Consider the following 27524-nt stretch of genomic DNA (forward strand, 5'->3'; position numbering starts at 1 on the left):
AAGACACCACCACCTGTGGTTAGAGAAGAAAAAGTAGTGAGAATCACTAGGGTACCTGAAGACTTTGTACTACTATGTATGATGGGGCCAAAGGTCCTTCACTCTCCTGTAAACTTCCAGCGAAGATGAAAGAGGATGCAGGTGGAGGCCAACCAGCAATATCATGGTCTGGATGTCAGCCTATATGTTTAACATAATGTGTAGCCTGGACTGGAGACATATGAGAACTAAAGGTATGCAGAACCACACTGCTGCTCAGGAAAATGGCCTCCTTCAAGTGAATTGACTCATCACACCACATTAGAGTAGAAGGTCCAGATAAGCAGCAAAGCCTACCATGTTGCAGAAGGCTCCTGAACTGTGATGGAACAGTGCCAATTCTATGAACTCTCAGTTCCAGCATGATTTGGCCAGAGCTAGACTCATAGCTGGGTTCTGGCCACGTGTGATGAAACCAGATCTCCACTTTAGCTCTAGAGCATCTGAACCTTCAGCTCGCCCGAGTGCTCTGAATGGGGAACATTCCTCATATTTGTTCAGGAATGAGTGCAATCTTTGCCTCTTGTTATAGAATGCACTCAGCCATCAAGGTACAATCTTAATCCTATTGTCATAATAGGTAAATTGATCCAGGCCAGACCCACCTTTGGTAATGTAAGTCCAGACCCATTTAGGAGGAGGCACATCAAGTTTGGAGGGAAAACCTTAAATCCAGATTGGGCCAAGACTGGGATTACATCAGAGATACGCCAGCTCTTCTCATTGGATCCAAGGACTGTCTATCCCTGGAAGAGTGGGGCAGCCTTCTCCCTCTTTAATTCCTATAAATATTGGAGCAAAAAGCCTAGCAATTTGTAATCACTTTTCATCCACTACTGGTGTCCAAAAAGGAGATGCTATAGAGATTAACACTCTTTCAGTCGACAACCTGATGTAGAAGCTGAACGCAGTAAGAGTTACTTAGTTACTAGTTTTGTATTTTCTTTGTATTTCCTGTGTATACAGCATTTCTTTACTCTCATTCCTCCCATTTCCTTACTGTGTGTAACTCTTATTCGCTAGCCTGGTGTTAAAAGGTTCTGGAAGGTTACTTGCAAAACTCTTCCCCACATGCCTCACAAAATCTTAGTGCTACTGAATGCTTTGTTTTTAGAACAATGTTTGTCTAGAACTAGGTTCTATGGACTCTGGTTGGGCAGTGCCAGTAAGTCTCAAGCCAGACAGTTCTAGGGCTTATTGGAGCTGTGTCTTGAGTCTGGTCAGTGACTCTAAATCAGACTTCAACTGGTGGCAGTCCAGCTTGAAGGAGCTGCATGCTCTTAAAGTGGGATCAGCACAAACTCTCTACTGAGGGTAGATCCCAGGAAAACATCATTAATCCCCAGTTCTTGATACCATGGCAGAAAGTAGCAGTACTTGGAAGGAAGACCTGTCCTTTTACTTCATAGCTGCTAGGTTTCCTTAAGAGCCTTTGATAAGGAATTGCATGAGAGAGGCTTGTTGAGAGTCCAGTATACCATGGCTGGGATCCACTGAGCTACTTTGGGCAAGCTTAAGGGCTTGTGCATGCTCAGTGGTTTTAAAAAAAAAACAATTCTTCATCTATCATACCCCCATACCAAACTTAAAAATGCTTTTGGAACTTCTTTCTGTTTCCACAAAGATTTATCTGTGAATTGGGACTGGGGGTGGGGAAAGAGTCCCCGTGAGCACACAAAATTTGTTGCATACTTCTTTAGAGCCTTGCCAGAGTCTGTAGACAATCCATTTATAAGTTTGCCAGGAACTTCAAAGTATTCTAAAATGTCAGTGAGGCAAGACTTTGGATTGCAGAAGCCACACTGATTCTCCTTCAGCAGTGCTTGTTCTTTATACAGTTAACCATTCTATCTTCAAGAACCTCCTTCAGTTTATCTAGAATAAATATTATGCTGACCAGTCTGTAATTTCATGGATCCTTTTAAAGGACATTATAATATTAAAATATATTAATTAAATCTAGTTTCAAAAAAAGGGAGTGTAGAAATCTTGGACTCTTAAGGACTGCTCAGTTGATGCTGATTTTTCAGATGCCACAGAGGTGTAAAGGTCTAAGCTAAAGGGCAGCTGAAGTCTATCTAATTTGTCTTACAGCAAATGAACTTCCAGTGCATACAGGAGAACGTCCTTATACACAGATTCACCATCTGTGGATTCGTGTATCTGCATTTGGGTAATAGACACCTGACCTCGGCATACGCGTGGGGGAGGGGCGGTTAAATTTGCATATCCACAGGAAATTATCTCAGAGGTCATTTCTGGTTGCCATTTTGTGGAGAAGAACCATTTTCTGGCTCGTTTGTTTAAATAAACCACCCACAATTTTTCTTGGAATTTTGGGGGCTTTGGGGGGACATTTCAGGACTGCAGAAGGCTCGGTAGGGCACTATATTTGGCCTGTTTTCACAGTTTTAAAAAGCTTTTTAGTGATATTTTCTAAGTCTGGGAATCTAACCTCGCGATTCCATTGATTCGAATGATTCAATACTTGCGGTTTTGTTACCTGAAGTAATTTGCGGGAATGGAACTCCCACAGATAATGAGGTCCTCCTGTACTGCTACTGTACCAGAATACTCTGGTATTTGCAAGTTCTGTCTGCATAAAGGGCACAATACTTGCATACATGCAGTACATACATACATACATACCTGCATGGTTCTTTAGCTTTTTGGTTTATTTTAGCTTTTAAAATAACCTATAATTTGAACCTAATAATGATTGTGGTTTTTAATCTGACTTTAAATTTTTTTAAAAAAATTGGTTAATTTTATTACTTTTATTGTATCTATCTTATTGTTGTGAGCCGCCCCGAGCAGTAGTGCACTAGAGATACAGTTCTTTCTCTTCCACTTGATATTCCATATGAGCCAGTGTGGTGTAGTGGTTAGAGTGCTGGACTAGGACCGGGGAGACCCGAGTTCAAATCCCCATTCAGCCATAAAACTAGCTGGGTGACTCTGGGCCAGTCACTTCTCTCTCAGCCTAACCTACTTCACAGGGTTGTTGTGAAAGAGAAACTTAAGTATGTAGTACACCGCTCTGGGCTCCTTGGAGGAAGAGCGGGATATAAATGTAATAATAATAATAATAATAATAATATTCCTTGCTATCTCCTCTCTTATCAGGAGATTCCAAATAAGACCACGCCCAGAACTACCCTCCTTCCCTCCAATGCATTCTAAACATTGCCTCTTTAAGGCATATTTTGTAGAAAAACAACTCTAAGGTGCATTTACAATAATAAGAAACAGTTTCAGTTTAAAATTGGTACCTTGTTTGCAAAACAAGTCCTGTGAAAACAACCACGAGTCCAGCTTTCTCCACAGTCTAAAAGGCATTAGCAACATGCAGTTTTCAGAATTTCAACAAATATTTTTTCCATCTTAACTCCTGATTAATAATAATATTACTCAAATATTATTATTACTTATTCCCTTAAATCATTTTTATAACATATACACACACTCATTTTCAAAATAGCCCAATGAGAATTTTTTTTCAATCCTACAATTTCACATACCTGTGAACACCAATACCTTTGTGTTAACTCATAGCACAGGTACTTCGTGGCGATGAGGGTACACCATGGAATGCCAGTATCAATTCCAATGCTGTTGAGGGGAACAAAACACCTTGTAATTAATATTATGCTGAATGTTTCTGCATTTGATCAGCAGTACTTCAAAGTGTAAGACGTCTGTCATTTGACTATCATAACTGACATAACTTGTGTGTAAGTGATTTGTGCAGGTAAGCTTTCCAGAATCATGTCCAACCCTAAGAACAGCTACATGATCTCCACTGCACGTTAAGGTCATCTGAGGAGGTCCGTCTCCAGTTGCCACCAGTTCGTCTGGTGGCAACGCAGAAACGGGCCTTCTCTGTAGCTGCTCCTGGGCTATGGAATGCACTCCCGGCAGAAATTCATAATTTGAGATCATTGCTGTCCTTCAAGAGAGCCCTTAAAATGTACTTATTTGGCCTGGCCTTCCAGAGTTTTAAATGATTAATTGTTTTAAACTGTTTTAAACTACTGCCCTGATTTTCAGGGCTTTTAGCTGTTTTATTGGTTTTATTGTGTTTTAATAGTTTGATTTTAATTGTTAATTTGTTTTAATTGTTTTTATCATGTTGTGAACCGCCCTGAGCCATTTTGGAAGGGCGGTATATAAATCTAATAAATAAATAAATAAATAAATAAATAAATGTCAATCCAGGAGAATCTAACATTTAAACTCATGTAAAAACTGGCAAGTGCTACAATATCAGCACTCTAATAGATAAAACTTCCCATTTATCATATTGAAGAACTAAGGCTATGTTCACATGAACCTATGTATTGTACTTCTGTTAGATTTATTCAGGAAAGCATCCCTTTCTTCTGTTCTGTTCACATGTTGCCCAGGAGAACCACAGTCAACATATAAGAAACAAATTGTTCTGATAAGAACTAATCTGCCTACTTTCACTATAATCTTAATTGATAATTAACATCCTCAAAAGTTAGCCCATTTCAGCCAATTTAAATGTTCACGTCTGCCATCTTGAATTGGGGTAGATGACATTATCATAAAATATGCCATTGAGGTATCCCTACGTGTACCTACAGCTGTAGCAAATTTTATTCAAATTGGTTAAGCGATTCACAAATTAGTCCACTTGCGCCACAAATGTTCACACTGCTATCTTGAACTGGGGTGGGTGGCATCATCAAACGCCACTGAGGTGTCCCTATGTGTCCCTAAAACTGTACCAAATTTGGTCCAAATCCATTCCCACTTGTGCCTCAAACATTCACACATCTGCCATCTTGAACTGGAGTGGATGACATAATCACAAGCTACACCATTGAAGTGTCCCTATGAGCCCCTACAGATGTAGCAAATTTGGTTCAAATTGGTTAGGCGGTTCACAAGTTAGCCCTTTTGTGCCTCAAATGTTTACGTGTCTGCCATCTTGAACTGAGGTGGATGATATAATCACAAACTATGTATCCCTACAATTGTACCCAATTTGGTTCATACTGGTCCAGGCATTGCAAAGCGGGGGGTGGGGAACAGTCACAGACACACACAGAATGCCAGGTGATCTCATAAGATTACTTTCCTTAAGGAAAGTAGGCTAAAAATCTACTCTTGCCCTTGATTCTGTTTTTTAAAAAATTTCCAAAAATAAGTCAAACTTAAAGGACCACCTGTTCCCATGTGATCCTGCCTACCTACGGAGATCTACAGAAGAGGCTGTTGGAGGTGCAGCTAGTGGAAACACAGAACGGGGCTAAGGGTGTGCACAGCACCATTCTGGGCAGTTCAGTTCAAATTTGAACTGAACTGTCAGTCCACTAACCAGTTCGTTAGAACCTGCCGGTGGTTCGGTTTGTGTCATCGAACCGTGTCGAACTGGTTTGGCCCAGTTCGAGGGGTTCTGCTTGTAAAGGGGAACCCAGTAATGCTTCCCCCTTTACAAGCAAAGTGGATCCCTAATGCTAAAGGTGTTGAAAGGGCAGGTGGACGTGCGGGCATCTTACCAGAGGCAGCTCCCCCAAGCATTCCCCCATGCAGGGGCATATATGGAGGCCAGAATCAGGCCCCCACAAGCCCACGCTGCTGGGGTGGACCGCCAGGGGAGCCGCCACCTCGGAACTGCCACTGCTGGTAAGCAGCCCTCTCGCCCCACCCCCCGCCCACTGTTTCAACTAGGGATGTGCATGAACCCATTCAGCGGTCTTTCTGGACCACCAGACCAGTTCGGAGGTCCAGAGTTCAGGCCAGCAGCGAGGTGTGTGTGTATTTACCTTTAGGGTGCAGGGAGGGTGCTCATCCACCCCCTCGCTGCATTTCCCCCACCGGCACTGTGTGCACCGGCCACTTCTGGTCCAACACTGACCAGGGCAGCAAGGAGGTATGCTGCCGCCACGCGCCAGCAGTTTTGCAGACAGCGCTGGTGGGGGAAACGCCATGTCAGGGGAGACGAGCACCCTCATTGTTCCTTAAAGGTAACACACACACACACACACACACACCAGCAAACCGGCCAAGCTCCAGTTCATGCACATCCCTAGTTTCAACCCCCTTAGCATTAGGAATCCCCTCAACTTGTAAAGGGAGTCCTTACTGGATTCCTGGTAAGATGGTAATTATAAATCACAATTATAGTGAAAGGAAATTAGACAGATTCGTTCTTACCAGAACTTGTTTTATAGTATTTTTTAGGGTATGCTTGCTTTTATTCCACTGACTGTTTCCTTTATTTGTGGTGGGTTTTTTGTACACTGCCTTGAGGGCCCTTTGGCTGGAAACCGGTTGAACAATATATTTTTAAAAAATCCTTTCTGTGACAAAAAAGGTACCCTGGGAAAGGGTGGAATGGGTCTTATTCAACTTGCAACTCCCAGAACACTGACATAATGTCACCTTTCCCTCCTTTCTCAAAAGCCCTTTCCTGTGAAACTGCCAGAGTTCTCATCCTGCTTTTGCTCAGATTCATACGCCTTTGCCTCTTCCAGCAGCTTCCTTCTGTTATTCTTGCCTATCCAATCCTTACACCCTTTGCTATCTCCCTCACTGAACAAATTTTGTGTAAGCTCCTGAAGCAGTGACATACTTCCTCTCCACCCACTTTTTGGTTTATGTTATTCTATAATACACTAGGTAAACTGATGTCACTTTAACAAATCAAATCACAAGGTACCCTTAGGCCAGTGGTTCCCAAACAGGGTTCTTCCAGATGTTGCTGAACTACAACTCCCAGCATCCCCAGCCATAATAAATTGTAGCTGGGGATGATGGGAATTGTAATTCATCAACATCTGGAGGAACTCTGGATGGTCACCACTGCCTTAGGCAAACCATTGGAATTTTGGTTTACACTCCACCTATCCCTCATTGCATATAAGTGAATAAAAATAAATATTTTCATTTTTGTTTCAAATATAGTCATTGATGGACATCTTGACTGATGAAGAGCTCATGTTCAGCGATTCTGAACTTGCAGAGCCTTCCAAAGTGTGGGGAACACTCCCAAGTCTAAACCAATTGTGCACATGCAGGGGAAAGGGGGATTGTTGCTGGTGTCTACTTTGTGTTTCTTTTTAGACTGTTCCCTTAGGGACAGGGAAGCATTATTTATTTTTCTATGTAGACCACTTTGACTTTTGTTGAAAAGCAGTATATAAATAGTTGTAGTTGGCTCCTGTTATGCCCCCGGCAGCCCCCAGAAACCTTAGTCAGGATGTCAGTCAGCATTTTTTCAATAACCTGGTGCAGTACAAACAAGCTACAGTCTATACCTCTAATCTTTTAAACTGAATCTAGCTTTTCAAGGACCCTGAGCTACAGACTGCCATTTATGCAAAAGAATGAATACAGGAGGGAAATCTGACTTTTTAAGCCAAGCATTACAAATATGACACACTAGATCACACATATATTTATTATTGTGAGCTTCTTACTAGAATGAAGAATTGGCACACCATCACAAGTACTAGAATCCAGGAGACAATCCTGTTATCTCCCCATGGTCTTCCACTGATCCCCCTTGGATGAATCTTGTGCTCTTGTTTTATGCGCACTGCTGCCTAAGCACCTAGGCAAACCCCTACATTCATTTCTCAAGCTTTTAAAAACACACACACACACACACAAACTCTACCATCCAAACAGTACAGAACTTATTTTCATGGGGAAATGCTGTTCTGCCCCATTAACTATTAGTCCCTACTTCTGTAAAGTTCTGGGCAGTTTGTCTTCACAGAAGGTTCAAACTACATATGACATGCAAATGTTTGTATTGGTAGATCGATGGCCCAGTTTGAACTAAAAAAGAGGTTTCATTTTGATGCAATCAGAAGCAGAGAAGTAGGGGGTGACACTTAACTCTTTCCCTGCCCACTGTTTTTCTGCTCCAGCCTCCAGGTCACTCTCTATACAGCTTTCGCTACCAATATGTATACAAAGGTTGCCTTTCAAGATCACAATTCTAAGCCTATAGCTTCCTGTTATGTGTGCACCCAACTTCCACATATGCAAGGGCTTTCACACATCACATTAAGCTCAATCCAGCCAAAGATAGACTTTTAAAGTGCCACTGATTTCAGTGAGAGTGATTTAAGCACATGCTTAAATGAAACTAAAGGTAAAGTGTGCCATTGAGTCGGTGTCAACTCCTGGCAACCACAGAGCCCTGTAGTTGTCTTTGGTAGAATACAGGAGGGGTTTACCATTGCCTCCTCCTGCGTAGTATGAGAGAATACCTTTCAGCATCTTCCTGTATCGTTGTTGCCCTAAAGGGACAAAAATGCTTCACTTTAGGTGGTTTGTCCCCATTCTTTCTTTTTAATGCACAGAGGTAATCCCTTCACTGAAATGAATGGGGGAAATGTCATATGCACATTAACAGCCTATGGAGTTCTGGATCAGAAGCAGTATCCTTTTGTACTGGGACACCTAAGGAGGTGCATAATACTCAATGTCTTTTTCTCCTTAAGGAATGGAATGAACCAAGAACATTTACCGGTAGATCCTCCACTGAGCTACTCTGGCTGTCTGAGTGGGGAAATGGCATTTGAACTAGTCCATTTGAACAATGGACTACGTCTCTACCTGAAAAGACCAAGGAAATAGAAACTTGCTACCCAAAAGAGATAGCTTGAGAAGAATGTGGGGGGCACACTATATATGGATAACAAGGAGTACTAGTGCAAATCTGAAACAGCAAAGAGTCCTGTGGCATCTTCAAAGCCAATTGATGCATTATACAGTAAGCTTTAAGAGGTCAGACGCCCCCACTTCATCAGATGAATCAAGATGGATAAGGTGAGGGTGGGCAGTTATATACACACACAAGATAAAATATCAAGATAATGTTCAGAAGCACTCTGAACACTCTAAAATACTATACAAATGCTAAACATTATTATTCATGATTCAGTACAGTGGAGATCAACCCAAGTTAACAAAATTAAGATAATGGGAATGTAAAAGATACTGTATTCTGCCTGTCAGGATGCATCTAATCTGTATTTGTACCAGACCATCAAAGCATGAATAGGCACAATCTGCAGAAGGTACATTAATAATATGTAAATACTACATGCTGAGGGAAATTACCCAAAGTAGTGGATAAGTACATTGTCTAACTTGTCCTTTTCATTTCAGTGGGACTAGTTTGAGTAATCTTCCTCATCAGGTCAGCCACAGTTAAGTGTTAAAGTGCAATTAATTTCAGTGAGCAAAATGAAGCACAAGGGATTGGCAAACCTCTCATCAGTTCTGGCGGATACAGTCCAGACCTCCTAGACTGGTGGGCAGGGAGTCCAGAAACAACAAAAGAGGTCCAGACAAGAGGTTGTTTGAAAAACTCAGCACAATGCACCAATGTGGGTTACTATTATGACAAATATTTACATACTCTTTTTAAACAAAAGTTTCCAAAGTGGTTTACATAGAGAAATAATACATAAATAAATAAGATGGGTCCTTTTCCTCAAAGGGCTCACAATCTAAAAAACAACACAAGACAGCCACCAGCAACAGCCACTGGAGGGATGCTGTGCTGGGGATGGATAGGGCCAGTTGCTCTACTAAATAAAGAGAATCATACTTTTAAAATACGCCTCTTTGCCCAGCTAGCCGCGGTTAGTATCATTATTATCAACCACCTGCATTAGCACATAAGACCAGAGCTAAAAATTTACAAGGAACGGTGGGCTCACTGTGCTGCTTGTGTCTGCACCTGGAAAGCACTTATGAAGGCAGGTTAACCTCATAATGGCTTCCCACTTATGGGATCTAATATCAACCATTAAGTCTACCTTTCCATTACCATCGTCTCCAGTAGGAGACATACTGAATAAGACATTCACACAGGGATGGGGCAAAGGCATTTTGATAGAAACGGCTCCCCTAAAACACACTGGTGAAAGGAAGACGTGAAATGCAGGGACAACTGAACAGGCTCAGCACCATCCTGTCTGCCTTTGGTGAGAGTCAGATGGCATGCCTTGAATAATGCCACAGGCCCTTGTGTGGATCACAATATGGGGGTAAGGAGGCTCTAACTCTAAGTTCACCACAGTTCCAATCCAACATGCTATTTATAGAAAAAAGAAAGCACATCAGGGTCAATTATGTGTTTAAAGTAATGTCTGTTGTGGTCATAAAGATCACCTCCAGATGTGCAGGAAGGGCCTTTCTTTAGAAGTTGGTTATTTTTCTTTTACATTATAAATTATTGATACAGGTACAGAAGGGCTAGTAAAAGGTTCTGTGAGCAAATACCTTTTATGGACTTACTTGCAAAGTGCACTAATAAAAAGCCAGCATAGCACAGTGGTTAGTGTGTTGGACTAGGACCGAGAAGACCCAAGTTCGAATCCCCATTCAACCATGTAACTCACTCGATGAATTTGGGCCAGTCATGTATCTCTCAACCTAACCTACCTCACAGGGTTGTTGTGAGGATAAAAATAAGCAAGTACACCACTCTCAGCTCCTCTGAGCGGGATATAAATGTTAAAAAAAATAATTTAAAAATTGCAAACTGTGAAGTCATCCACACAATCAAAAACTGTATTCTATCCAGGTTTGGGAGCTGTGTGCATTCCGAATTTTCGGTTGTGTGGAAGCAAGGTAAGAGGAAAACCTGGGTAGAAGTGATTGTGTGGAAGCAAGGTAGGGGGAAAAGACATCCAGGTTTTCCTCTTACCTTTGCTTCCACACAACCGAAAACTGGGAGCACACACAGCTCCCAAACCCGGGTAGAACACAGTTTTTAATTGTGTGAATGACCTCAATATGTCCCCACATTATTGGAAGAGGTCATGTTGACCAGGGCAGCAGCATCAGTGGGCCCTTCCCCCAGTTCTCTCTTTCATGCTTAAATGCCTCCTGCTGACTTTTACCAGTGTTAAGGGTTATATCAGCATTGATATTCATCTATGATTTATTCTAGTCAGGGTCACTTTTAACCAGGATCTGAAACCAGGGTTTTAAATTGGTTAGAATGCCTGCTCAAAAGTAAACCATGGCTAATGTGACCTGACCAATAACCAGTGTTAAAGCTGGTGGGAAATCTGTACACAATCCTGTAAGCTGAAGTCCTATACACACTTGAGAGTAAGCTCTGTTGAGTTCAGTAGACATTACTACCGAGTAAACATGCATAAGATCGCATTGTTAATCAAGGGAACTGAAACAAAGGCTCAAAGGATTACCAAAAAAAAGCAAAAGTGTCTTTAAAAGGAAAAAGAGAAATAAGGATGGTTTGTACAAACTTTGCTGAGGGGCTGCTGTGCTTAATGAGAGGGTTCATGGGGTGGAAGAAACTTTTCAGAAAGACTCTCTTCCTCAGGATAAGGAAGAAAAATATCAAGAAATATCCCCACATTAATACTTAAAGAGGATGTTCTCACACGCAACCTAACCCAGGCTAGGGAAGGCTAACCAAGCCAACCTAACCGAGGCTATTACACTCCCCTGCTAACTGGGCAAAGAGGCACCTTTTTAATGTGGTGATTCTCTTTATTTAGCAGGGGGAGAGCAATTGGCCCTATCCACCCCCAGCACAGGACCTCCAGTGACTGTTGCTGGTGTCTATCTTGTTTCTGCTCAGATTGTGAGCCCTTTGGGGACAGGGAGCCATCTTATTTTTATTTATTATTTCTCTGTGTAAACTGCTTTGGAAATTTGTGTTGAGAAGCGATATATAAATATTTGTTATGCTATGTTAGACTGCACGTGAGAACCACCAGGACTGAGCCCAATCCCGGTGGGGCAGCACCACCTAACCCGTCTTTTTAGCCCAAGAAAAAGGTGCCAGCGCACCATTGACCCATGCTCTGGGATTTTGTGAGGCTCTACACACATTCAGTATGTAGAGCCTTAAGGGGTTCTGTGAGGAGAGTGGGCTTGACCCGCTCTCATTGCAGATGAGCAGTAGCTTGTGGCTGGGCAGTTGATCCAGCCACCCAGATGAGCAGTGGCTTCAGTCGGGCGCTCCCGTGCCTGGCCGCGGCTCGCTTGGGAGCTCCAGGGAAGGGGGGTGCCACTGCGCTGCCCCCCCCCCGAGCCCCAGGGATGCACTGCACGAGTGTGCAGTGCAATCCTGGGGTTTTCTCTCCCCCTCACCCTGAGTGAGTCTGCCGCGGCTGCAAGCAGTTAATGAAGCGCTCACTCCATTAACCTCGTTCAGGGGGAGGAGTATTTAGGCGGGCTAGCCGCTGAACCACGGGGCTCGCCTGCAAGCCTGGTGGTTCTCACAATTGATAAAAGCCAGGCTGGGCTCCCTTAGCCTGGTTTCCATCAATCATGAGAATAGCCGTTGTGTCTCCTCGGGCTACATTTAGCCCAAGGAAACCCAGAGACGGGCGCCTACAGCACCCATCTCCTGTGGAAATCCCCCAATGCACCACACTCAACACATGGTGGGTTGTGGGATACCTGGAGGCCAGGACAACACTCCAGTGCTCTGTGCTGCCTGGCGTAGCAGCAGATCGTCTGGGAGCCCAGAAACCTTACATGGATCGTCTGGGGAGAAGGTAAGCTTTGTGCAGCCTTCCCCCTGCCCGCCCACTCCCCTGGTCATGTGAATGGCCCCAAAGAATGTTGTTATAAGATGGTAATCTTAAGCTTTCTAAAATTAAGTCACAGCTATTTGAATCCAGGGCTCTACTGTCAATCATTTAAATATCCATAAGCTGTATACCTGCCTTTTCAAAATGGTAATAGGACAATTGCTTTGCGGGGGTGCAGTTGGGATTTTTGTTTTGTTTAACCATTACATTTTGGCATACTCGATTGGTATAATTACAATATTTTGATTAAAATCAAAGCTCAGCCAAGGTCACTAGCTGGCCTTGGACAAGTCACTAGCAAAATCCATATAGCATGTTTATTTTACCTATACAGTATTTAGTAAAGAAAAGTAATGCTAGCATTAATGCTGTAAAAACTCTGGTTCAGATATGACCCAGAGCCAGGACTGAATCCAAGCTTTGCATGACATTTCCTAGACTCAGGCACACATGATCTCCCTTGTCTCACATGTGAAAGGGATGCTGGAGCATGCTGCCCAATGTTGTCCAAAACTAGGATTCTGTCTTGGCTCCATGTTACATCTGAACGAGGCCTAAATAAAAGTAGGGGTGGGGGGGGGTCAAACCATTTTAGAAACTCATTTGGTTCAGGTTCATTAGCATTTCTGAGCTCTCCGGTTCAATTCTGGTTCAGAGATTTCAAAACAGTTTACATATACTTCATGGAAAATAATGCCAAATGTTTTTGACTGTAATATAATGGTATAAAATGAATACAATAAAACTTGAGAAAAATATTAGACTTTTTAATTTATTTTTAAAAGGTTTGTACAAACAAAAAGACATGTAACAGGACAAGAACCAGTGAAATAAAACATTCATCCTGCAGTTGAACGCTGAGTGCCTGATTACTGAACCACTTCTTTCGAACCAGTTACCACTTTTTGTGTTTAGAGATTTGGTTCCTGTTCACAGCAACTAAGGGTGGCTTCATACATAATAGCAACTAGTAAGTAGGTAGAGACCACAAGTTCCCAGGGAATGCACGCTGTTAGTGTGAGCTGTAAACTGCGGCCATTTTGTGGTGCCTGAAGCCACCTCTAGTGCCTGACAGTCATAACTGAGATTTGACATTGAGTGGAGAATATTGGGGGGGCAGAGGGAACCCAACACTCTAGACTTCACAAAATGACCGCAACTTGTGGCTCATGCTGGGAGCACACACTCACCAGGAGTTTCTGCCTACTTACTTGATGTCGTTAGGTGTGAAGCCACCATAAGAGATTCTAGGGATGGGTTCTGTTCCAGAGAACTGAAAACCCCCTCTCTGAACTAATTTTTGTAGCCAGGTTCAAGTTCAGTTAATAGACTCCCTGACCAAATATTTTGCCGTTGCCAAATATAGGCATGCATGTGTGATTTAACTGAAACCGCTTAATTTGACTGCTATGTTGTACCTATTCATTATATTTTTAGTTAATGTTATGAAAATGCATTTTAGAAAATTTTCCACTGAAAAAATATATGAGTAGAAAATTTTCCACCCACATCACTGAATCTTTCATTCCAAATAATCTAGCAAATTTTCTATTGAAGCAAAATGGAAAATGAAAAAAGAATGTATTTTGCATCTGCATCAAAATACCCGCACATCTATTTTAGGTTATGTATTATTATTGTATATTATTTCAGAGCCCAAAGGATGTAATTGTTTGTAGTTATTCATCCAATATATATCACAAATATTTAAATCTCCCCAAAAACTCTACTTTAAAGAGACAGAAAAAGAATTATTGAGCAGAAGACAAGAAAGAATGAAGGTCAATAGCGACATAGAAGTAAATCCCCTTGGGGAAGATAGCAGGGAGAGATGCTGATGAAGCAAAACTGAGTGGTGGCGGCGGGGGGATGAGAATAGAATAAGAAAAAGTCTATTAGATATATTTTTTTAAAAATGCAACATTCCCCAATGAAAGCAAGAGGGGGGGGGGAGAGAATTGAGCAGGTGTGAGAGGCTGAAAAGAAAATGGCACATTCGAAGAAGAAAGCCAGAGCTATAACAAGAATGCTCCTGGTTCAGATGGTATATGCATGTGGGGAGAAATAAAAGATGTGGAAGACAATGTCTAGGCCATATCATCATTCCTGAAAGGAGGTTGGTTAGGTTGGGGACCCAGCGCCTAGTACGGGGCCTAGTACTACCCAGTGCCTAGTACGGGGTCCACCACCTCTACCATACTGCCAACATCTCTTTGTAAGGGGAACACTCTTTTGCTGCCTCCTATCACCCCAGAAGGTTGGTGTGAATCAAAAGATCTTGCCCCAAACTCCTCTGCATGTGGCAAAGGATTAGGGGAGAAACTGTGCATTTTCACTTCATACTAGGTCATACCAGAGAGGTTAGAAGCAGCACCAGTCTGCCATGCTGTCCCCACCTTCCTGGAAGCACAGCATGAAACAACAGATCTGCTTGCATACACAAAGTGACTTCGCTGCAATTTGCAGAGGACTCTGGGATGGAGATTATTACCAGGAGTAGAAAGTCAAGGAGCATAAAAGCAGTATGAGATGCTTTTGAGAATGCCATTTCTGACATTCTCAAAAGCCCATACAGATCTTTCACCTCATTTCACTTTCAAATGCATTCAGTGTTTCTATTTCATGCCAGGCAACCAAGAAGACCAGAGCAGTAAGAGAGAGGATTTCATGCTGCTTCTAATTTTTCCAGGTACCTTGCACAAAGTGATGGACTGTACTCTCCCAGGATCCTCAACAACATGCAGAGGACTTTGAGAGGGTACAGGAACAAAGGACCAACCATGTACATCCAGAGCACACACATGGAAAGGCAAGAAGACTTGTAGCAGACAAACAAGGGGGAAATAAGGGTGGCAAGAACCAGGATGACAAGGCAGTAACAACCATCATCTCTTACCCAAAGATATGTCTCTTGTCAGAGGACCTCCAAAATTCTGGAACTGATCCATGGAGAAGTGGGAGCATAAGAGAACACAATTCTTAAGCTAAGGCATTCTAACAGGGATAGAAGCAAGGGAAGAATAGACTGGAAATGGGTTGGGACAATCATGGGAAGACCCCTGCTAACTGAGCAAAGAGGCACCTTTCAAAGTGGTGATTCTCTTATATTTAGCAGGGGGAGAGCAAATGCCCCTATCCAATCCCAACACAGCAACCCTCTAGTGGCGGCTATTGGTGTTTGTCTTATATTTCTTTTTAAAGTTGTAAGCCCTTTGGGAACAGAAGGGAACCATCAGGGAACCATCATTTATATATTTTCTTTGGAAACGTTGTTGAAAATTGTTATACTATATAAATTTATGTATTTATTTATACTATACTTATTTATATTTATACTATATAAACAGTATTTATACTATTTATACTATATAAGTAGTGGAAGTAGACAGGACATGAGCCATGGAAAAAGCAGGTCTATTGGTGACAATGCTACAGAAATAAGGAGTTGGGAATGGGAAGGAAGAAAAAAAGGCTCATCTGCAAGAAATAGAGGGCAATAAAGACGGTGGAGCTGGAATTGGGTCATGTATCGGGAAGACTTTGGAGATAAGAAAGAGGATATGTATGGGAGAATTCTGTAGTGTGGGAGTGGGCCAACTTCAGCCTTGCAGGATTTTTAAAAAATAGTTATTAATTTATGTTTTGGAAGCATGCTCTTTCTGTCTGAAATAAGAATAGGCCCATTTTCCTATTTTTCATATATATAACCTATAATGTTAACATATTGTTGCATTATTGCTGCTTTTTGTTTGTGAATTTTTTTGTTAGTTTTTTTCTTTGAAAAGATATGTATGACTGATTAACTGAAAAAAGAATTTCCATGGTCAACTGAGGTATTTTACATTTACAAAGCAAAAGTGCATACTCAAGATCCCTTAACAGTTAAGACAAAACTAAGCTGTATTAAGTAAGCCTGAGCACTCATCCTTGTTTAAGAGCGTAAGAATGCCATTGCTGGATCAGGTCCTGGTCCAAATGGTCCAAAATTCTTTGCAACAATCTCAGCAACCAGTAGACACAAGGTAACCCATGGACCACAACCTATATCAAAAGCTATATCAGATGAGGACATTACAGAAGAAAACTGCTGATGGTACAAGAAGCAAGCACTGTCCTGAGAGAGACAGCTTAGTGATAGGCACTTGGCTGCAGAAGGGAACGAAGGTTGGGAGCATGCAGTAAGTGAAGAACAGAACTGGGTAAGGAGAAGTGACAGAGGGTGAGGGTTTGTTGGTAAAGGTAATGCCACAGGGGCCTGACAAAGGGGCCCGACAATGTTGGCTGGGGGAAGGGCTTTCAATATTTGTTACATTTAAGTGATGAGATTTTTACTTTGATTTTCTGGGATTGTTTTGTCTTTTGTTACTCAAGCTAGAGTCTTTGGGCTGCTATCAAATTATAAATGACACTGATTTACAGCTATTCGGAAATGTTTTAAAATGGATGTCATCTATTATAATATAAAACCTACTGTGAATTAATTGAAATGTGTTCATCTATTTGTACAGTATATTAACACGCTGATAGCATTACATGGATTAATATGCTGATAAATTTGTCAAGAGTGCGGAAAATGATAAATGATGAAATGAATGAATGAATGAATGACCAATGGGAAGGGGTGCTGAAAAGGCCTCAGAGCTTTTAAGATCAATAAAGATGATTTTTAAAAGGGGTATTCGAAGTCAAGCCAAAAGGGATGCTGAGGGTGCCAAAGGGATCCCAAGGATGCTGGTGGGAGGGGTCCTGTCGGGTCCAAGAGGAAGGATGCTGGGCGGGGGGAGAAGTAATTAAAGAGGCGGAGACGCAGGCAGGCAAACACACACCCTTATCTTCTTACCATCAAAGCCGCCCCCGCATATGAGGGTCCAACTGAGGGGGGGGGGATAACGGCGCCCCTTCTGACCAGCACGCGCTACCGCCGCCTCCCCCACCCCCCAGTCTTGTGTCTTTCTCGTTTATTCACACGTTCATAGATTCATTCATTCATTCGCGCGCGCGCCACGAAACGCTCCCCCCCCCTTACCTTGCCGGCCCCCGCCAGCCAGGCGGCCCGAGATCTCTCGCGCGGGTGAGGGGGGGAACAAAGGAGTAGCCGCCGCCGTGTGAAAGAGATGCTCTCGCTCCCCCCTCCCCTCCTCTGCGCGTCCCCGTGCGAGGCAGCGCCACAGCGCGCGCGTACATGAATCTCTAACAGGCAAGACAGGTTTGTCTAGCGCGCGCGCGCGCGCTCCCAACCGGCTAGTTGGTGTGTGGGGGCGGGGGTGGCGGGGGGGCGCTCGCTCTTGCTTTAACCTGCCTATGTAACCCACCAATGGGAGAACTTTTGCTTAACAGACATTTCAAGATATAACGCTTGCTTCCGCCTCCTCCACTGCTAAAAACCAATCAGAGAAAGCATTGGGGTGGGAAAACTATTTTGGAGAGTTACACTTCCATATAACGGCCAATGGTGAGCCGGCTCATCTTCCTTTTCCCCACCCTGCTCCATCGAAATAGCCAATGGGCATGTCTCTTTCTCAAGCTGCTTAGCCAATTGACTAAATGAGGCGCCCTGATTTGTTAAAAACCCTGGCCGAGAGCACTCAATAGTACAGCATACTGAAGCTGCTTCATTGCCATGCGTGCCTTCCTGAAAGGCGGAGCTTCTATTCGAGACAAAGCTCCGCCTTCTTCCCCTAAAGAAATGGCGGAAGGCGAAGGTTTCGCGCTCCTTTACAAAGGGGAGTGTCTGACAATACAAGGAGACGCGCTTTTGCACAGCGAGTGGCGCTGCTTACCCTCCGCCATCCCAACACGCGCGAGAGCCTGGCAGCAGCTCGTGGGTGCGCATGCGCAGTGGTAGCGCCAATGCGGCTGAGGGCATCATTGGGGAAGGGGAGTTTGTAGGGCAGGCAACGTGGGAAGGGGGAGCTAAGGTTGGAAAAGGGATTCTGACGAATCAGGCGAGGGGGTTTCCTCTCCCCACATACTGGGTGGTGTTGGTGAGCTTAGGACTCTCGGACGTTACATGCTTTTCATGCAGCGAGCGTGTATCCGTGAAACTGCATAAACATCGGTGGCCACCCCGTGTGAAGCAGAAGGGGCTGATTCACACGTTGGGTGTTGGGGTTTGCTTGCTTTTTAGGTGTAGCCTAACGGCGTGGCTTCTTTTTTAAGCGTACATCCTAAAATAAAATGTGTGAACAAGACAGCTTTGTGATCAAAGACACGGATGTCCTATATGGTACACTCATGTTTGGCCTAGGTCTCTCTAATAGCCAAGCTAGGCATGGCATAACATGTGTTTCCCCTTTTAAAGACAAATCTTTAATGTAGTTCTGCAGCTGTGAGCTCACAACTTGATTGGAGCAGCTGTTGGGCAGGAAGGGGGTGCTTTTCACTTGCCCTGTGCCCCCCTTTCTTAAAATAAAAATCCCCCTCCTCAAGCTGCTTGCCCTCCTCAAGGGGGGAAATATAACAACTACCCGGATGTTTTCTCACACAAGCAGAAGAGCAACTTGGAGGACCAGTAATGGCAGGAGGGGAAAAGATTTATCACTTTCTCCCCTGTTGCTAGTAGCCAAGCGGAGAAGTGACTTGCCTAGGGAGCAAGAGGTTGTTAGTGCAAATCCCTGCTGGAAACACTTCTATCAAGCAGCAGCGATATAGGAAGGTGCTGAAAGGGAGGAAGCAATGGTAAACCTCTCCTGTATTCTGCCAAGAAAAACCACATGGCTCTGTAGTCGCCAGGAGTCAACACCAACTCGATGCCACCAGTATGATCTTTCTTTCCCCCTGCTGCTATGGCTCAGTTTAAAGCCCTCGTGATCACATTCAAATTGAAAAACCTAGTTCGTCCATGAGCTGGAGGTAAAGCTGGGTCTGGGTTACGCTACTTCAGAATGCAGGTGCGGGTTCATATGGTTGAATGCTCCTCCATGCATTTTAAAAAACAACAACCACCTTCCTCATTGGAAATTGATACATTTATCTGAAAACAAAGGAGAGCGTATTTACTTTCCTCACTGCCTCTGGTCCAATCCCCTGTGTACATTCAGCATACTGTCTAAATGAGTCTATGAGCATATAAAATGTACACATATACCCACTGGTACTATATTGAGCAGCAGTGATATAGGAAGATGCTGAAAGGCATCATTTCATACTGTGCGGGAGGAGGCAATGGTAAACCCCTCTTTTCTACCAAAGAGAACCACAGGGCTCTGTGGGCGCCAGGAGTCGAAATCGACTTGACGGCACACTTAACCTTTATGCTCTATCTGCACAGTTGGGGAATTTAAATAGGCAAGTGCCATCTGTACAAGGTCCCAATTGTATAGATGAACTTCATGTATGTACAGTTTCTATGTATGTGGACTTTTCAGAAATTATGCCAAATGTGTGTGGGGCAGGGTAGTGACAGTGGCTATGAACAGACACAATTCTGCTTCCACCATACATGTATTAAGCTTAATGTCTACTGCTTAGATGTCAGAAAGAAGAGTACTAGCTTCGCTTTCCTAACATGTTAGCTTTTGATGTGCAAGGAATTTTTTTCCCCTGTATGAAGGTGCATCACAGTTTAAGTATTTGGGTATAGTCTTCCAGACCAATACTAGGAGGAATGTGCACAAAGAAAATATAATACAAAATGCCTCAAGGGCAGCAGCAGCTATTAACTCCTTTCATAGGAGGCAAGGTGCGCAGTTTGTTCCGGCTGCCCTTAAATTTTTTTCGGCCAAATTCCAGCCTTTGCTCCTTTATGGAGCGCAGCTAGGTATTTATTCCAACTTTGTCAGGCTGGAGGCAATCCAATCTAAGTTTTTGAAAAGTGTGTTTCAACTACCCTGTGGTGTCTCTAATACATTTCTACGATTGGAAGCAGGCTGGATTCTGGTGGAGGCAAGTGTTTGGCTGGTAATATTTGAATATTGGCTGAAGTTGATTTTTCAGCCAGCAGGACTAGCACCCTTAGTGTTGAATGATATATATATAGGTCTAGGTGGAAATACTATGTGGAGAAGGGGTTGAACTACTATGGCTTCTCCAGCAATGCTTTGGTTGTCTTGGGCTATGGGAGAGCGAGATCGTGTCTGCGCCAATGCATTATGGATATGGAGAAACAGATGGACAGGAGCCATATAGGGGCTGGCACTTATTTACGTAATCATACATCACTGTCTGGTCCAGCAAGATACCTTAATAAAATATTAGTACATAGTTTCCGGAGGGCTCTGATGCTGGCCCAGTGTAATGCCTTAGAAACGGCTGTCTGGGAGGGGAGATACTGTAAGATCCCCTATAAGGAGCGTGTCTGCCCTTGTGGTTCTGGGAATGTTGAGTCAATGGCCCATGTTATCTTGAATTGTCATCTTTATCGAACTTTGTGGGAGAGATATATACCGTATTTTCTGGACTATAAGACTCACTTTTTTCCTCAAAAAATATCCGCCAAAATTCAGGAGCGTCTTATATGTTTTAACAGTTTAATATGTTAAAACTCTAAAAAACTGGATTAAAATTAAGGTGCGTCTTATAGTCCGTAGCGTCTTATAGTCCGTAAAATACGGTAAGTCTTTTTTAAACAGCATACCCCAGTTGTTCTGAGCAGTTCTATTTGGAATTATTTTTAACAGACCATTGGGATGTAGTATCTTATAATGTGGCAAAATATTGTTTTCTGACTAACAAGACTAGGATAAGAAATGTTGAGAAGCGAGATATGGGGTTGGATTGAATTAAATTTTAGATTATTATAATGCATGGAGCCCTCTGTTTTATGTAATGGATGAACTTGGGCGTTACGGTTCTGTTTTATGTTTTAACAGTTTATTACTTATTTGATCAAGTTCACTTTTATGTAAAGTTTTTGTACTTTGTGTTTTGCTGGTTGAATGACCATAACAATAAATATTTGATTTGATTTGTATGAAGATGCACTCGGGCACAAGTTCACCACTTCAGTGAATATTAGGTCAGAGAGCTAAGATTGGCTGAGAAATAATTAATGAGTTTATGTGTACTGTCATGTAAGTTCCTTAAACAGAGTTTTTGGAAGAAGGCCAGGATTTTACATGCAGTGGCAAGCGTACTTTCTGTGCTATGTAGTATGTACAGGGCTAGCCCAAAAGCACAATAATATCTAAAATTATGGAATCCATTAAGTCATTTGAGGGTGGTGATCACTCAGATAATGAAGCTGGACTGTATATTTTAGGCTCAGGTGAGAGGGTGGGGTTGCATATTTGATTACTCCCCCAAACACAAAATATATTCTCTACTCTCTGCGCAGAGCCTGACTTGCTTCCTATCATGCTGTTTTTCTGTTAAGAATGTTTTCCTTTTAGTGAGGAAGCATTCAACCCCCTACAACCTAAAAAAATACTGTTCAGGAATAGCTTTACCACTTGATTCTGCTGAATATATAATTATTTGTAATAATGCATAAGAATTTTTCCTTATCTTCCAGGCACCAAGGCTCTGAAGCAATGCAAAGGGGTTGTGAAAATTGATCCAGCATCCATTCATGTCTGGGTTCAGAGGACCTCTCACATTTATAGTGCCACTCTGCTGTTTGGAAGGCTTGAGGCAAGTAGCATATATATCTCATGTATACACACAGAGAGACGCTAATCTCCACTTTCCCTGTCACCAGACTTAGGCTGAGCATAACAAGCAATGGAAAGCAAGGGATTTGCAGGCCTGAAAGCAGGGGGGAAAGAAAGGAAGGGGCCTGCTAAGGCACCATGCTTTTCCAGTGACTCACGTGCTAAGCTGAGTTAAGGGAAGGGAAGCCCTATGCTTGTGAGAATGGCTGAAGTCATTCAGCAAATGGCCTTTAATTAGTCATCTCTTCTTGGCAGTCAGAACAATCACACCACTTGCTCATTCATTTTATTTTTTTGGCACAGCTGCACTTTAACAAAATAGTGGAATAAATAAAAAAATATTTGTGCATTCACGCTCTAGTGCAAAAGTGAAAAAAGTCTTATGTCTGGCTTTGGGGGAAGGAATCATGTAGTTGGACATTATAATGGCTGTGTAACCTGGAAATGTGGGGCAAACAATGCAGAAAGGCACCAACCACAACAGCAATTGCTTCACATACCACTTGCCCCACCACATACATCAGTAGCGCTTTGTTATGCCACATTAGACAGGCTGGTGCTACAACTGCATTTAAAGTCAGAAAAATTGCCACAAATCACGTCTTAATACAAGTTGTTCTGGTAAGAACTAATCTACCTACTTTCTTTTCACTATAACCTTATTTGATAATTGCCATTCTCACAAGTTAACCTACTTCAGCCTTAAACGATCACATGTTCCCCATCTTGAACTGGGGTGGATGACACATTACAAACTATGCCGTTAAGATGTCGCTATGTGTCACTGACTACAATTGTACCAAATTTGGTCCAAATCGGTTCCCATCTGCGCCTCAAAATTCCACACATCTGCCATCTTGAATAGAGGTAGATGACATCATCACAAACTGTGCATTTGGGGTGTCCCTTACTGCTGTACCAAATTTGGTCCAAATCAGTTTCCACTTGCACCTCAAAATGTTCACGTGTCCACCATCTTGAATCAGGATGGATAATATGATAATTACATGTTATGCCCATGAGCCATTCCTATGTGTCCCTACACCTGTAGCAACTTTGGTTCAAATTGGTTAGGCAGTTCACAAGTTAGACCAATTACATCTCAAATGTTCACATGTTCACCATCTTGAATTGGGGTGGATGACATCACAAACCACACCATTGAGGTGTCCCTGTGTATCACTCACTACAACTGTGCCAAATTTGGTTCAGATCGTTTAGGCGGTCCACAAGTTTGCCACTTTCACTTCAAATGTTTATGCATCCACCATTTTGAATTGTAGTGTTTGACATCATCGCAAACTACACCACTGAAGTGTGCCTATGTGTCGGAAATGGAGGTAGGAATACATTAGCTGCAACTTTTGAGTAGTCTTTTAAGAGCTTTATGCACAGCTCATTGCAATAATCAACCTGTGATGATGGTACATTCTGATATCAAAATGTGAGGAAAAAGTGTCCTAACCTCACAAGAAGCAGGTGAAGAGTGGTTTAACACTGTAAGCATAATGGGAATATTTCTTTTCCCGGTTGCTGCTGCCAGGGACATCTCAATGGGTTATCCCCTCTCACTAGCTCCAAGGCAGGACAGATCTTATTAGTTAGAACAAGAAGAACATGCCCACTTGACGCTGAGGGGGATAACCCCACCCCAGTTCTTTCTGTCCTCGCCAGCTCCAGGCAGCAATCCTTTGTTTCTCTCAGTCTTTTTCCTCTGAAATTGTTCCTTACTCCGTTTTTTCTTTGCCTAGCGCTCCACTTCTTCAGCCTCCACCCTTTTTCTTTCTCTGTTGCATGGAGCTTGGTTCTCAGTGCAGGATGATCCTGCTAGCACGTGGGGCCCGCCAAGGGTCATTTGGTCCGGTCGAGTTGAGGCTGTTTGGAGTTCCTCCCCCAGTGGGACCGCCATATCTGGCAGTCTCCGCACTGTTCCCCTGACTCTGCAGAGCCCCTTCCTCGACAGTGGTCATGGCCGTGGAACAGCCACCTGTGCCACTACGGGCTCAGCATCGGCAACAACCGACTCAGAGCCACCCACGCTGTTTGCTACCGGGACTGCTGTGAGTCTCCTGCCATCAGGCTGCGAGACCTGCTCTTCGGCGGTCCAGTGCGCTCTCCCTGCTTTTCCGATGGGGCAGAACCTTATTCAAGGCGGCAGTGAGCTTTTCACATACCCCTTTGGCGACCCCTCTGGGTCTGCGTGGGCAGGTTATGTCTAAGGGGGACTCCCCAAATGCACTAGGGGACCAGAGTGCCAGAGTGACCCTAATCCAGGCACCTTTCTCACCCTCCCTAAGGTGGTTCTCTCAGAATGGCAGGCCTGGTTTCTCAATGCATTGTGGACACTGTTCACCAAATTAGACCGGCCAAAAAAGAGAAAAAGAGATCCAAAAAGAAGAAAAGGGCTAGCTCTTCCTCAGACGCTTCTTCGTCAAGTGACTCAGTTAACCCACCACCTAAAAAGGCAAAAGCCATGCAGAAGCATTTAAAGAGCCAAAAATCTCCAAAGAACAAAAGGAGTAAGTCACCTCATTCATCTGACATATCTGATCATGACTCTGGGGATCCTAAGCTTCACAACCCTAGGCCTTTAGTTCCCCCAAAGAAACATTCTGGTGCCACTCCATTGCATGAACTGGACTCTGATTTTGAAGAGGCCTCTAATAGGCCTGTGAGCATGGACCAGGAGTAGGACCCCCTTCCCGATAGGAGGGAGAGTGGTCGGGGGGCGGGGGAGAACATGAAATGTCTAATGTTTCCCAATGTTTATTTGTTGCAGAGGATTTTAACCCTCTCATGTCCAGGGTCATTAAAGCAATAGGTCTCCAAGCAAAAGCTCCTGTTGAATCCAGCTCATCTGAGAAAGGTGATCTAGTATTTCCCTGACCTAAACCAAAGGACATGCTTTTGCACCTTCCTGACTTATTTGCGGAGGTGGTCAAGCAGGAATGGCTTCTCCCGGCTGCTAACAGAAAACCCATGACCATTGCTAACCATTTTTACTCTTTCGAGCAGGAGGCCTCTGACTTGTTAAAAACTCGTAACACATATTATTATTATTATTATTATTATTATTATTATTATTATTATTATTATTTACATTTATATCCCACTCTTCCTCCAAAGAGCCCAGAGCGGTGTACTACATACTTAGGTTCCTCCTCACAACAACCCTGTGAAGTAGATTAAACCATGATGTCCCGACCGCACAACTGGTGTCTGGTTCCCTCATCCCTAGGGACAGCAAGATGGCATTAAAGGACTCAGCAGGCAAAAAGGCGGAGTTGGCGTTCAAACAAGTCCATGACAACTCATCCTTTGTTACTTGAGCAGCAGCAGCTTGTGGCTGGATGACCTCCTCAATGAGCCTACCTCTGATTCTGTCAAGCTGGATCAACAATTGGTCAAGCTGCAAAAAGCCCAAGCTTTCAATGCAGATGCCACGTTAGACTCTATCAGGTTTTCATCTAGAATTTTGGTGGCCTCAGTTCTTGGCTGAAAGCACTTATGGCTTAAAAACTGGCAAGTGGATAACATCTCCAAAAACAATCTCACTGCAGCACCTTATGACTCTACTAAGCTGTTCGGAGAAGTGGCCTTGAAGGATATCCTTGTTGAGTCGAAAGACAAATGAAAGACTATGCAGTCTACCACTCGCAAGCCTGGACCGCCCCTTCTTCAAACGAATTTTTCAGCAGTTCCAGCCCTTTCAGTGCTCCTGCCCCTTCAGGGGCCGGGACAGATTTTCCAGGAGTCAGAGAGGTTCCTGGGGCAGACAACGCTTCACCTACAGGGGCTTTGCTAACTCTAAGCAACAGTCCAGGCAGGCAAAGCAACAGAAATCACAACCGTGACTTGTGATTCACCAGGCTGGGAGGCCATCTGATGGAATTTCTGCACACCTGGAATCTTCTACGACAGACAACTGGGTGCTAAAGATCATACAGTACGGATACAAGATAGAGTTGAACGCCCCCTCTCCCCACAGCTTCCTTCCAACACTAAGACCACGCTCGGTCGCAAAACATTTGGAGATGTTGCAAGCAATTCCTCATCTACTGGAGATAGGAGCGGTGGAAACAGTCACTCCGTACCAGATGGGAGGGGGCATCTATTCTATCTTGTTTACCGTTCCAAAAAAGGATGGGTCCAGAAGGGCAGTGCTAGACCTGAAATTCCTGTACAAATGGGTCAGGCACAAGCGTTTTTGTATGGAAGCCTTAAGGTCAGTATCGGAGGCCCTACGCCACCTGGACCTCTTAACATCGATAGACTTGAAGGAAGCCTACCTTCATGCTCCGATACTCTCGGAAAATCGAAGATTCCTTCGTTTCAAGTATGTTGGCTCCCATTATCATGCCAACCTGGGAGCTCAAGGCTGAAAATCTGTGTTGTCATGCTGTTCTACTCAGATTCCACTATTGGAATTAATTATTTTTTAAAAATTTGGTCATGTTCTCACAATGACAAGGAGCACCGTTAAAGAGTTAACTGGGATTGCTGAGTCCCTCTTGCTCCTCTAGTGTGTGATGTGAGAACCCAGAATTTGGTGGCAATTTTCATTCAAACTACTGTGGCATTTAACCACAACAGTTTTACTGGGATGGCCCAGAAATTCTGGGTTCTCACGTCATGCTCCATGGAAGCATGTGGGGCTCAGTGACAGTATTCCCTCTAACAGGGATTCCCAGATGTTGTTGACTACGACTCCCATAACCCCAAGCAAAAGCCATTGCAGGTGGGGATTCTGGGAGTTGTGGTCAACAACATCTGGGAATCCCTGTTAGAGGGCATACTGCTCAGTGAGATGAGAACACGACCTTTGTTACAGTCACATAATCAACCACAATAAATTTAACAATTGAACAAATCCTTGTTGGATAACATTTCAGTTATAGATTTATAAACTGTAATAACCATCCATTCATTATTAACGTCCTCTATTCTTACCACACAGTTCTTCCCTGTTCTATCTTCCCAGTATAATATCAAAAGCAACACCAAAATTTTTATGCTTCAAGATAGCACAACAAAATAGGATATCCCCCTGGCTTCTTCCAAAGGTCACTTCCAAAGTGTTCTCTTTGGAATCCTTTATTTTATTTATTTACTATCTATCTATCTATCTATCTATCTGTCTGTCTATCTATCTCCTGTCTTATCAGTGGAATATTGAACTTTAATGCTTCTCTAAAGTCCCCAACACCACTACTATGTAGGGCCTTGCACCTGACCATGTTGAGCTAGGTTGGGGACTTTGGTAGCAACAGACGATCAGAACCTCTATTTGGCTCAGAAAATCCAGGAAATGCACGAGTAAGCC

The 27524-nt window shown here is 43.3% G+C and overlaps 1 protein-coding gene and 1 long non-coding RNA gene across 14 annotated transcripts in view; one reads left to right on the plus strand and one right to left on the minus strand.

Moving 5' to 3' along the window:
* SMARCA4 (SWI/SNF related, matrix associated, actin dependent regulator of chromatin, subfamily a, member 4) overlaps nt 1-17850 on the minus strand; it is a 108018-nt gene extending 90168 nt beyond the window's left edge. For 3 of the 10 annotated variants that reach the window (XM_053289799.1, XM_053289805.1, XM_053289800.1), the window contains exons 1-3: nt 17638-17849; nt 3561-3651; nt 645-821 (exon numbers count right to left, since the gene is read on the minus strand). The gene's annotated coding sequence lies outside the window, so the exon portion shown is untranslated. Of the gene's footprint in view, nt 1-644; nt 822-3311; nt 3368-3560; nt 3652-17637 lie in introns of all 10 variants that reach the window. The other 7 variants (XM_053289801.1, XM_053289795.1, XM_053289802.1 and 4 more) reach the window with 5 other exon arrangements.
* A 425-nt stretch (nt 17851-18275) lies between these two features.
* LOC128342481 (uncharacterized) lies at nt 18276-27071 on the plus strand. Of its 4 annotated transcripts, none has more exons than XR_008315005.1 (3): nt 18276-18436; nt 22063-25067; nt 25328-27071. It is a non-coding gene; the product is annotated as an uncharacterized LOC128342481 (long non-coding RNA). The 4 variants fall into 4 exon arrangements; XR_008315006.1 differs by having other exon boundaries at nt 22063-24720; nt 24981-27071; XR_008315003.1 differs by having other exon boundaries at nt 22063-27071.
* Nucleotides 27072-27524: the final 453 nt, after the last annotated feature.

This window comes from Hemicordylus capensis, chromosome 2, assembly GCF_027244095.1.
Source record: "Hemicordylus capensis ecotype Gifberg chromosome 2, rHemCap1.1.pri, whole genome shotgun sequence".
Lineage (NCBI taxonomy): Eukaryota > Metazoa > Chordata > Lepidosauria > Squamata > Cordylidae > Hemicordylus > Hemicordylus capensis.